This window comes from Sorex fumeus, unplaced genomic scaffold, assembly GCF_029834395.1.
Source record: "Sorex fumeus unplaced genomic scaffold, SorFum_2.1 ptg000035l, whole genome shotgun sequence".
Taxonomy (NCBI): domain Eukaryota; kingdom Metazoa; phylum Chordata; class Mammalia; order Eulipotyphla; family Soricidae; genus Sorex; species Sorex fumeus.
The window spans coordinates 22,946,480-22,958,487 of record NW_026606092.1 but is presented as its reverse complement, the minus strand read 5'-3'; the positions used below and the strand labels follow the sequence as shown (position 1 = coordinate 22,958,487).

General features: G+C 41.9%; 1 protein-coding gene across 1 annotated transcript in view; it reads left to right on the top strand.

Annotated features, from left to right (window-relative positions):
• The window catches only part of KYNU (kynureninase), a 140,917-nt gene that overhangs the window by 104,123 nt on the left and 24,786 nt on the right, over window positions 1–12,008 (top strand). The gene's annotated exons all lie outside the window — the stretch shown is intronic.

The following is a 12,008-nucleotide window of genomic DNA, read 5'->3' as shown; positions in this document are numbered from 1 at the left end:
TGGCAAGTTTGTGCAGAAAGCAGTAATAGGTGTCAGTTCCTTTTACCAGGCACTGATTCCTGGTTTTATAACTCAGGCTAATGGGTTTCTCAACAGAACTCACCTGCAATCTTTAGGAGGCTTGTGGTATGTTCTAATATGGCTCCTGAACCAGTGAAGTTAGTATAGATTACAGGAAGTTTCCAAAACAGTAGGCACTGATGCTTCTTATCTGGGGATCCTCCCAGAAGTTTCCTACTTATTCAAAGGGTTCCACAAAAGTAGTAAATAGAAACCCTTCAAATGTTATTCAGATTCTTTTAAACCAATGTTGTTGTTATTAGTCTTTTAGTATGTTGAGTCTGAAGAGGATGAGATCTCTGGTGCCTGTAGACTTATCACTATCCTCAGTGTTATCCTCTAAGTTCTTTTTTTTTTCTGGGTATTTGTCATATTTACTCAATTTATTTTTTTTTTATTTATTGAATCACCTTGGGAAAGGTTACAAAGCTTTCAGGTTTAGGTCTCAGTCATGCAAATATCAAACACATTTCCCTTTACCAATACTTTTTTTTTTACCATGAAGAACCCCAATAAAACCCTACCCCCCACCCCTCCCAGTCCCTGCGGGGCAGATGAATTCTAGTTAACACTCTATCTGCTTTGATTAGATTCATTGTTTCAATAAAAGATTCACCACTATTATTTAGAGTTTACCCCACCCCCCCAAATCAGACATGCTGAAAAAGCATTGTGACGTGATTTGCTTTCTACAGCTGGGTTCAAGAATTAAATGTTGGTTTTGGATTTCTGCTATTTTATTTATTGACCCTGGAAGTATTTATACTGAAAGTCAGATAGTTAAGAAATTGGTTTCTGTGCTCTGGAGTCGTGGCCGTGCTGGAGAGTCGCTAGTCGGGGGCAACTGGTGGCCTCGGTAGGGCGTGAAGGGCGGACCGAAACGCCCCCTTCCCATGAGGTTTTAGTCGCCCCCACTCCCCCGGCTCATACCTGCTGTCCACAAGGCTCCCATGCGGCCGCCATCTTTCTTTCCAGAGAGGAGAAGGCGACTGGGGCAACACCCTTTCCCCTCCGGACAGACATGATGGCCTGGATTAACGCATAGTCCTTTCACTTTTCTGCTCCAAGCTGCCGGGATCTGCATTAAGTCCCTGTGCTTCTGGGGCTGTGGCCGTGCTGGAGAGCCGTTCGTGGGGGGCAACTGGTGACCTAGGTAGGGCGTGAAGGACGGACCGGAACGCCCCACTTCCCATGAGGTTTTAGTTGCTCCCGCTCCCCCGGCTCATGCCTGCTCTCCACAAGGCTCCCATGTGGCCGCCATCTTTCTTTCCAGAGAGGAGAGGGCGAATGGGGCAACACCCTTTCCCCTCCATCAGATTTGATGGCCTGGATTAACGCATAGTCCGTTCACTTTTCTGCTCCAAGCTGTTGGGTTCTGCATTAAATCCTTGTGTTTCTGGGGCTGTGGCCGTGCTGGAGAGCCGCTCGTGGGGGGCAACTGGTGGCCTCGGTAGGGCGTGAAGGACGGACCGGAACGCCCCCCTTCCCATGAGGTTTTAGTCGCCCCCGCTCCCCCGGCTCATGCCTGCTGTCCACAAGGCTCCCATGTGGCCGCCATCTTTCTTTCCAGAGAGGAGAGGGCGAATGGGGCAACACCCTTTCCCCTCCAGCAGATTTGATGGCCTGGATTAACGCATAGTCCGTTCACTTTTCTGCTCCAAGCTGTTGGGTTCTGCATTAAATCCTTGTGTTTCTGGGGCTGTGGCCGTGCTGGAGAGCCGCTCATGGGGGGCAACTGGTGGCCTCGGTAGGGCGTGAAGGACGGACCGGAACGCCCCCCTTCCCATGAGATTTTAGTCTCCCCCGCTCCCCCGGCTCATGCCTGCTGTCCACAAGGCTCCCATGTGGCCGCCATCTTTCTTTCCAGAGAGGAGAGGCCGAATGGGGCAGCACCCTTTCCTCTCCAGCAGATTTGATGGCCTGGATTAACGCATAGTCCGTTCACTTTTCTGCTCCAAGCTGTTGGGTTCTGCATTAAATCCTTGTGCTTCTGGGGCTGTGGCCGTGCTGTAGAGCCGCTCATGGGGGGCAACTGGTGGCCTCGGTAGGGCGTGAAGGACGGACCGGAACGCCCCCCTTCCCATGAGGTTTTAGTCGCCCCCACACCCCCGGCTCATACCTGCTGTCCACAAGGCTCCCATGTGGCCGCCACCTTTCTTTCCAGAGGGAGGAGGGCGGAAGGGACCAACACCCTTTCCCCTCTGGCAGACTTGATGGCCTGGGTTAACACATAACCCGTTCACTTTTCTGCTCCAAGCTGCTGGGTTATGCATTAAGTACTTGTGTTTCTGGGGCTGTGGCCATGCTCAAAGCTTAACTATGATTTTCAGAGAGAAACGTTAGGTGGTTTACTTCCCATGGATCACTTTGTATATAGAGAGATGTCGCGCGGCCACGCGGTTTTGAGGAAAAATCCTAGTTCCCGCATACTCGAGCTGTGCTTGTAGAGGTTTCTGGTCACCGGGGTTCCATCTGGGGGAGGCGGGATGCGGTACCTACCCCATCTGGGACTTCCCGATGATCTCGGCTCTTTTTGGAACCTGTTTTTTTTTTTCCCCTTTGGGATCTGTGGATCCCGCCCTCCATGTAGTCCTTCTCTTCGGCTAAATGCTGTCAAGGTGGCGCTGGGGGGCGGGCTGTGGGCGTGACTTCTGGAATCTGAGGTTACCTGGGAGGTGTAGTCCCGGCATTTTTGAGGAAAAGTCCTAGTTCCCGCATACTCGAGCTGTGCTTGTAGAGGTTTCTGGTCACCAGGGTTCCATCTGGGGGAGGCGGGATGCGGTACCTACCCCATCTGGGACTTCCCGATGATCTCGGCTCTTTTTGGAACCTGTTTTTTTTTTTCCCCTTTGGGATCTGTGGATCCCGCCCTCCATGTAGTCCTTCTCTTCGGCTAAATGCTGTCAAGGTGGCGCTGGGGGGCGGGCTGTGGGCGTGACTTCCGGAATCTGAGGTTACCTGGGAGGTGTACTCCCGGCATTTTTGAGGAAAAGTCCTAGTTCCATGTAGTCCTTCTCTTCGGCTAAAATCTCCTCTAAGTTCTTAATGCTGGGAATCCTGGGGCCCAGGGAAGTTTTAAAAAGCTGGAGTGTTATTGCAGGGGAAACGCCCACCCACCTTCATTCTCCAGGGTAATGCTCTTCATCAGATTCCCTTATTGCTGAAAACATCCACACTGGGGATGATGTGACCTTATATCTATCCATCTTTCTTTCCCACCCACTTTGGTGCTGACTTCTGATCTTTTGCTGTGAGATTCCTACCTGTTTTTCAAACTTATTTTCTTGTGAATTATTCTGTATTTCATTACAAACTTGTTGTCGATGGAAAGAGATAACTAAGTCCAACTTCCTCAGACATTTAATTCTTTGTGGCAAGAAAAAAATTCTGTACAGGTTCACTAGTGTGTCTGTAGCTTCCAGCACACTATTGTGTGAGCTATTTTTGAAGAATGTATGAATAAAATATAGAAAATCTAAAATAACCCTCAGAAAGGAAAAATAACTTAATTGGAAGCATAAATGATAGAGATCACTGGTAGCAAGTATATACTTTTGTTTCCCTTATTTATTGACATGGGCTGGAGTGATAGCACAGAGGGTAGGGCATTTGCCTTGCAAGCAGCCGACACGGTCGACCCAGCCGACCCAGGTTTGATTCCTCTGCCCCTCTTGGAGTGCCCGGCAAACTACTGAGAGTATCTCGCCTGCACAGCAAAGCCTGGCAAGCTACCCATGATGTATTTGATATGCCAAACTCAGTAACAAGTCTCACAATGTTAGTGGGCCTGCTCGAGCAAATCGATGAACAACGGGAGGACAGTGATTTATTCAGGTAAAAGTTCAGCTTCTGCTTTTTCTCTGAGCTTCTAGAAACCACAGTTTACTGGCTTGTTTTGAGTACCCTCCATCAGTCTTATTCTGCTGATGCATCTTTATCACAACCTCTACCTTGGGATGGTGTTGACCTAAGCAGTACATAGAGACATGGTTGGATATGTTTCTTAGGATGTTAATGATAGTCTTTTATCTTTCAAACATGAAATGGTGCAAGTAACACATGACTCAAAGGGTTGTCACAGAAATCAAGTGAAATAATAAGAAACTGTCATACCTATTTCTTAGAAAAATATTTTAGTTTCCAGCCTTTATTTCCTTAGCAATTATCTATATCAAAACTGCTCAAGCATGTGCTTTGAACAGGTAGTTTCATTAGCTAGGAGACTCTTACATGTTTCGTGGAAATATCTTAAATCCATCCAGAGGTAACATAAATGTGTTATATGGATGAGGGAAAGTGATATGTAAAAATAACTGGGCTATCACTTATGTATCAAATTTGTATATCAATTTGAAAGGACACTTAATTTTCCTGATTCTGAATATCATTATTTTTTGATTCAGGAATAATTTATTCTTTTAATGTGGATCTAAAATGCTTAAATTCAGATTTGTAAGATAATACAGTTATGTTCTTTATGTACCATGAATTGTCACTGTCCTCCCGTTGTTCATTGATTTGCTCGAGCGGGCCCAGTAATGTCTCCATTTTGAGACTTGTCGTAACTGTGTTTGGCATATTGAATACGTCACGGGCAGTTTGCCAGACTTTGCCGTGAGGGTGAGATACTCTCAGTAGCTTGCCGGGCACTCTGAGAGTGGTGGAGGAATTGAGCCGGGCTCGGTCAGGCTGGCTGAGTGCAAGGCAAACGCCCTACTGCTGTGCTATCACTCCAGCCCTTGTGTACCATATTACTGAAAAATTTTTCTTTCTTCATGACGTTGTAAAATTACATAGTTCAAAATTAATGAACTTTACCACCATTTATCAATTGTTATGTTACAAAATAATACAAGTATCTTATCTTTCATTAAATCTGAGAATGATGTTTAGACTGAGATAGATATATACTATTGCAATAAGTATCTCCTAATTATTTTAAATATTGTTTCTTAAAAATAAGAAGAGTTGTAGAATATTGAAAATGTATTTTTAGGGTTTTTTGATATTATCCTATGAATTTTTGTTTTATTAATACATTTCATTGTTAAAAATTTAGCAACATAAAGATACTTGCACTTTAAGTGAGTAAATAACACCCTCTTGTAACATATTCATATGTGATCAATTTGCTTTTATTTCTTAAAGTTATTATTCTTAAGTAAGTATTGCTCATTTTCATCAAGTTTATAATTCTTACCTGGTTTCATAATCATGTGTTTTCCCCCTTAAATATAAAGTCCTTTCTACATTCCTTAATTTTTTTGTGGGGGGAGGAACTCCTGTGAGTGATTAGGTTTATTCTCAGATCTCTGCTCATTGGGCTATCTTTCTAGACTCTTCCATTGCTGTTTTGATTTTGGATCCTCTATGATCTAGAGTCATTTAAATTACACTGAAATTATCTACTTGAAAAGTGTGGAATAATTTCTCTGCGAGGACTCCATATTTATTAAGTTTCATGTGTTTGAGTTATTTTTGTTTCCTCTGTTAAAGTCTATTTGGTTAGATCATCTTTCACTTCTGGTATTTGATCGGATAAATAACACTCTCCTACAGATTTATTTATTTGGGCCACACTAGGTTTTAGGGATTTTTCCTGGCTCTGAGCTCAGGAATGGCAGGGCTCAGATGATGAAATGTGATGCCTTCATTGGACAGGTTGGACTAATGGCAGTATAAAAGACCAGCATATTCCCCACATTTCTCTCAGGCCTCTCTCATAGATATTTTTAAATTATTTGTATTCTATTTGTTGCGATTTTCTTTACTTTATGATTACCCTTCCTCTTATGTTTTAGTCTTCATAGCGATACTGTGCTTCTCAGTGTGTTTTTAATTACCTGAAATACTTTCCTCACTAAAATACCTTCTAACTTATCTACTAATATAACTATTATGTTGTATTTTCTAACTCTTAGCTTCACCTCCTATTTATACTAATTGTATATTATTGTTTTATTTTGGTTTCTTTTCTTATTTGCTATACAATTTTAGTATTGACTTAATGTTTTTCATTTCATGTTATTTTTTTATAATTCCTTTTAACTTATGCAATCTTTTCACTGTGCCCCTATTTGTCAATCTCTATCACTTGTAGCTCTATATTTCTCTTTAGTATATTTGTTTATCAGATGGAATATTATTTGTGTCTGTGTGTTGTTGTTGTTTTTTTTCAGTTGTTTTACCATTTCATCAGCTTTCAGGCAATCGTTTTTTGGTGATTGAGTTTTTCTTTGTTCTTATTGTGGGTAAAATTTACTGTTCTCTTCTCATTTTTCTTGTGCTTATGCAACATCAAGATCTTTTTTTCATTATTCCTCTGTGAATAAGTGAGATTTTTCTGGTTCAACTGGGGGAGATACCTCAGCAGAAAATTAGCACTGCTTAGGTTCCATGTTTTTTATGTGTTGATTACTTCCAATCTTTAGACTTTTTCTTAATTCTTCTTATGGATATGTCTACTCTTTTTCATATGTCCTAGTATAGCGGTTGTTCTGAACATAGCACTCTTTTCCAGAGTACAAATATATATGGATATTTTTACCTAAGTTCTGACTGTTGTGATTCAAACTAGAAAAACTTGCCATCATTGTAAAAAGTGTATTTTTGTTTAAAGTTCATTAACTTCTACTTGGATCTTCATCCCTCCGTTATACTTCTTTTACTTAATCCTTATTATTTCTAGCTTTTCTAGTTAGAAAAATTGGAGTGAAAAGAGACAGAGGTGTTTACTAGATTTTCAGGATATTAGGTTAAAAACGAGAGAAGAAAATTTAGGAATATGTTTGGAAACAATGTGTTATATGATCTGCAATGAATTGTATCATTTTAATTAAAAGGAATAATTAATTAATCATTAATTTTAAGTCTAAGAATAAAACTAATTTTACGCAATTAGATTTTCAGACTAAGGCCCTCCCGTTGATCATCGATTTGCTCGAGCGGGCCCAGTAACGTCTCCATTGGAGACTTTGCTGTTACTGTGTCTGGCATATCGAATACTCTCGGTAGCTTGCCGGGCACTCAGAGAGGGGCGGAGGAATTGAACTCGGGTCGGCCATGTTGGCTGCATGCAAGGCAGACACCCTACCCGCTGTGCTATCGCTCCAGCAGATTTTCAGACTAATTCTGTATAAAATATACATGCAAAATTTATAAAGCAAATTGTTCTAGAATTAAAATAATTGACTCATAGGTATAGTTAAAATTATAATTACTACTTTTCTGTGATGTAAGAACAGTACAATGACCATGAGAATATGTATATATTTCTTCTGAACATATATTATTTTAATAGGATTTTTATAATGGCCCACAAGTTATTAAATCATCTGAAAACAGTATGATTTATCTTACAAATCCTCTATTAGAAGATATTTAAGTTGCTTTCCTCTGTAAATAATATTGTGCTAATTATCCAAGTACATCAATCTTGGTTTAACCACATAGTCTTTTGAATAAATTGGAAGAACTAAAAAGTACTGATACATGAAGTTATACATATATTTCATTTATATTTTAAAATTGTACTCTAGAACAATTTAATCCTTATTATCATTAGATATTTCCTATTTATTGATAAAAATTGGTATCATAGATATAAATGCCTTTACTAGCTTATGAAATATGGTATCGTCTTTAAATTGAACTTGTATTTGTTATGGGCATTGCATTTTTTGTTCTCTCAGTTTCTGTTCTTTTTGTTTTGGGGCCACACTAGAGAAGCTCAGGGTTCATTTCTGGCTCAAATGTTACTCAGGAGACCATATGGGATGCAGAGGATCAAATCCCCGTCCTCTTTGTGCAAGGATAGCACTCTAACTGCTTATCCTGAGTTTCAATTTTATTATTTTATTTTTATTGATCAATTAACTTATTTATACATATCTGTCCATGTTCTGTGTAGCTCTTCTTTTGTGCTGGCTTTTTTTTAAAAAAAAAGAAAGAAAGAAAAGAAAAGAAAACTTGTTGAAAACTCTCACATTATGAGAAAAAAATCTTAATTTTCTTTTAATTTCTTTGCAATACATACATATAAATGTCTACAAATTTATTGGTTTCTTCACACGCTCTTTTAGTTATTAGTACATTTTCCAGTCATTTAAATATATAAATGAACTTCCTTTATCTTTTCAAACCTCACAGTTATCACACAGGAAGCTTTGTCACCTGTTCAGCTGAGCCAGGGAGATAGCTCCAGGAGCAAAGGAACATGCCTTGCATATGGGAATTCTAGGGTCAGTTCCCAGAGCTGCATGATCCTCCAAGCTCTGTACTGGGAATAACCCCAAGCACTGTCAGTGTAGCCCCCAGACAAAAGCAAAACTTGGGCTAGAGAAATCGTACACTGTGCAGGGGCTTGCTTTGCAAGTGACCAACCTCGGTTTGATTCCCTGGCACTCTGTAAGATCCTCGAGTCTAATAGGGGTGATCCCTGAGCACAGAGTCAGGAGTAAACCCTAAGCATTGCCAAAAATGACGCAAAAAAAAAAACATTGCCAAAGACTAAAATTAATGCTTTGATTTTTTAAAATATTTTGCAGTATTAAAACTGAATGAATGAATGAATGAATGGATTCGAGGCTGGGCCTCGGGGCACCGCTGAGCCGCTCTGATCACGGCCCTAGCAAGCGTGTCCTTTTCACCGCGACGGGGAGGGAAACGGGGGCCGGCCGGACATCTTATCATCTCATTCCTAATTCGGTCAAACTGGCAGGCTACCAAATGTAACATGCCCACACGGCAGAGTCTGGCAAACTCCCCGTGGTATACCCAATATGCCAAATACCAGTAACAATGATGGATCTCATTCTCCTAACCCTGAAAAAGCCTTGAATATGGCACTTTAAAAAAAAAAATCTCAGGGCTAGGACGAAGAAGACGTTACTGGCACCTGCTCGAGGCAATCGACGAACAACAGGGTGGTCGTGATCGTGATTAAAACTGAACATTTCTTTAAAGAGAAACAACTCTCAAAATTTTCTTATAATTTTCTCTTTCTCAAATTCTTGTAATTTTCTTCAATGTATTTTGCTGTTTGCTTTCATTGTTATACTCACATATACACATTCGTGTATTCGAAATGCATATGTCTCATATTTCCACAAATTAGTTTCATGTGTGATATTTAGGAGCTGAGGTATTTAGCTGTACTCGGCGCTTACATCTAGCTTTGTGCTCAGGAATGACTCCTGGCAGGACTCTGAGGACTATATTTGGTGTTGAGGATCAAACATGCGTCAGCTGCAAGGCAAGTGCCGTACCTTCTGTACTATCTCCTCAATCCAGTAATTTTATTTCTCCTAAGGTATTTTTAGTGATGAAACAGCACTGTCCAAGAAATTGGAAACAAGCATAAACAAATGGGACTACATTGAACTAAGTAGCCTCTGCACCTTAAAATAACTGGTGACCAAAATAAAGAGAGCCCATAAAATGGGAAAAAAATGTTTACCCAATACCCGACAGATAAGGAATTAAGATACAGGATATATAAGACAATGGTAAAACTTTATAAGAAAAAAACCTTCCAACCCCATCAAAAAATAGGAAAGGAAATTAATAAAAAACTTCCACAAAAGACGGAATACATATGGCCTAAAGGCATATGAAAAATGCTCTATGTCGCTAATCATCAGGGAGATGTAAATCAAAACAACAATGAGAAATCATCTTATATCACAATTAGTGCTGGCATGGATGTGGGGAGAAAGGGAATCCTATTCATTGTTGGGAATACTGACTGGTCCAGCCATTTTGAAAAACAACAGGACAATCCTCAAAAAACTAGATATTGAACTTCCAAATTACCCAGCAATACCATTTCTGGGAATATATCCCAAGGGTGCAAAAAAATCACAGTAAAAATGAGATATGGGGGCTGGAGCAATAGCACAGCGGGTAGGGCGTTTGCCTTGCACACAGCCAAAATGGGCGACACAAGTTCGATTCCCAGCATCCGATATGGTCCCCCGAGTACCGCCAGGAGTAATTCCTGAGTGCATGAGCCAGGAAAAATCCAGCTCCCGGACGAGAACAGTGCAGTCTGCCCCCGCGCCTGGCCGTTCCTCACCGGAGCCCGTTGGAGGGGAGCGGGTTGAGCTTTCCTCCCCACCCCGACCGGGGCTCCGGCAGCCGAAGACCTCCAGGACCAGCCACCACCATGCTGAGACCACTCTCCGCACACCTGAAGGTACTGGCAGAGGGACAAATCCACGCGGGTTCCGGGGCCGAGATCTCCCAGCCTACTCGGATTGGAGTCGAGCATCCTCCACCCAGATCCTCCAAATTCCAGTAGGCGGGGGTCACACCCACCACCTGGCCCCCTGGCGCCGTGTAATCCCATCAACAGCCAAGACTCAGAGACTATAAAATCCAGCTCCCGGAACCGCGCGGCCGCATTTGCGGCCACACGACATCTTCTCAGAACATCTTTAATGACATCTTACTATCTCATTCCTACTTTGGACAAACTTGCAGGCTATCGAATGTAGCCTGCCCACAGGGCAGAGTCTGGCAAACTCCCCGTGGTATACCAAATATGCCAAATACCAGTTACAATGATTGGTCTCATTCTCCTAAAGAGCCTTGAATATAATCTCAGGGTTAGGATGAAAGAGACGTTACTGGGGCCTGCTCAAGGCAATCGACGAATAACAGGATGATGAAATGAAATGAAATGAAATGAAATGAGCCAAGAGTAACCCCTGAGCATTGCCAAGTGTGACCCCCCCCAAAAAAAAAGAAAAAAATGAGATCTGCACTTGCATTTTCATTGCAGCACTGTTCACAATAGCCAGAATCTGGAAATACTCTGAGTGTATGAGTACAGGCGACTGGTTAAAGAAATTATCTGTTCAGGGATCACTCCTTATGGACTCAGGGGACTGTATGGAGGGCCAGAGATCCAACCCGGGTTAGCCATATCCCAGGCAAGCTGTACTATATCTCAGGTTCAGTAATACTTTTTTTTTAAAGTTGAATCACTATATTTGAATCACAAATACACTTGCAAATCTTTCATCGAGTTTGTCATACAATGATCCAAAACCCATCCCTCCACCATGTACATTTTCCAACACCAATTTCCCCAGTATCCCTCTTGCTATTTCCACCCCACCCCATTTCCACCGTCTATGGCAGACAATTTTCTTTTTACTCTCTCTATACTTTTGGGCATTATGGTTTGCAGTATAGATAATGAAAGGCCATCACGTTTGGTCCTTTGTCTACTTTCAGCACACATCTCCGAACCAGAGTGATCCCTCCAACCATCATTGACTTAGTTGTCCTTCTCTATTCAAGCTGACTTCTTTTGCAAGGGTCAGTAATATTTTTAGGTAAGGTAAAAGGTAAAGGCCCTCCCATTGATCGTCAATTTGCTCAAGCGGGCCCAGTAACGTCTCCATTGGAGACTTTGTTGTTACTGTGTCTGGCATATCGAATACTCTCAGTAGCTTGCCGGGCTCTCCGAGAGGGGCGGAGGAGTCGAACTCGGGTCGGCCATGTTGGCCGCGTGTAAGGCGAACGCCCTACCCGCTGTGCTATCAATTAAATAGATTATCTTTGTATTGTTTCTTTTTCTGGGTCCATTATAAAAAGCGTTGAGAGACTTTTGAGGTAGTCCACTCAATAATGAAAATGTTCACCATTCCATGGCCACCAATAACTGCTTGGCATGACCCTGAGTTTCTGGAACATTACACCACCAGGCCTGAGCAGCGAACTGTCAATCTGACAGGAGCAGTCTAAGACTTCAGAATGTCCAAGAAAAGCTGGGACTACTGGAAGGGACCTCTGCAGCCATGTTATGAATGAGGCACTTTACTCTTTTTTGTTGTTATGTATTAGATATCATACTTGGGAGATGTCTCAACCAGAATACCTGTGGCCCCCAGTATTGCACAATTGTTGTAATGCCACAGTCACAAACTTGCAGTTCACAG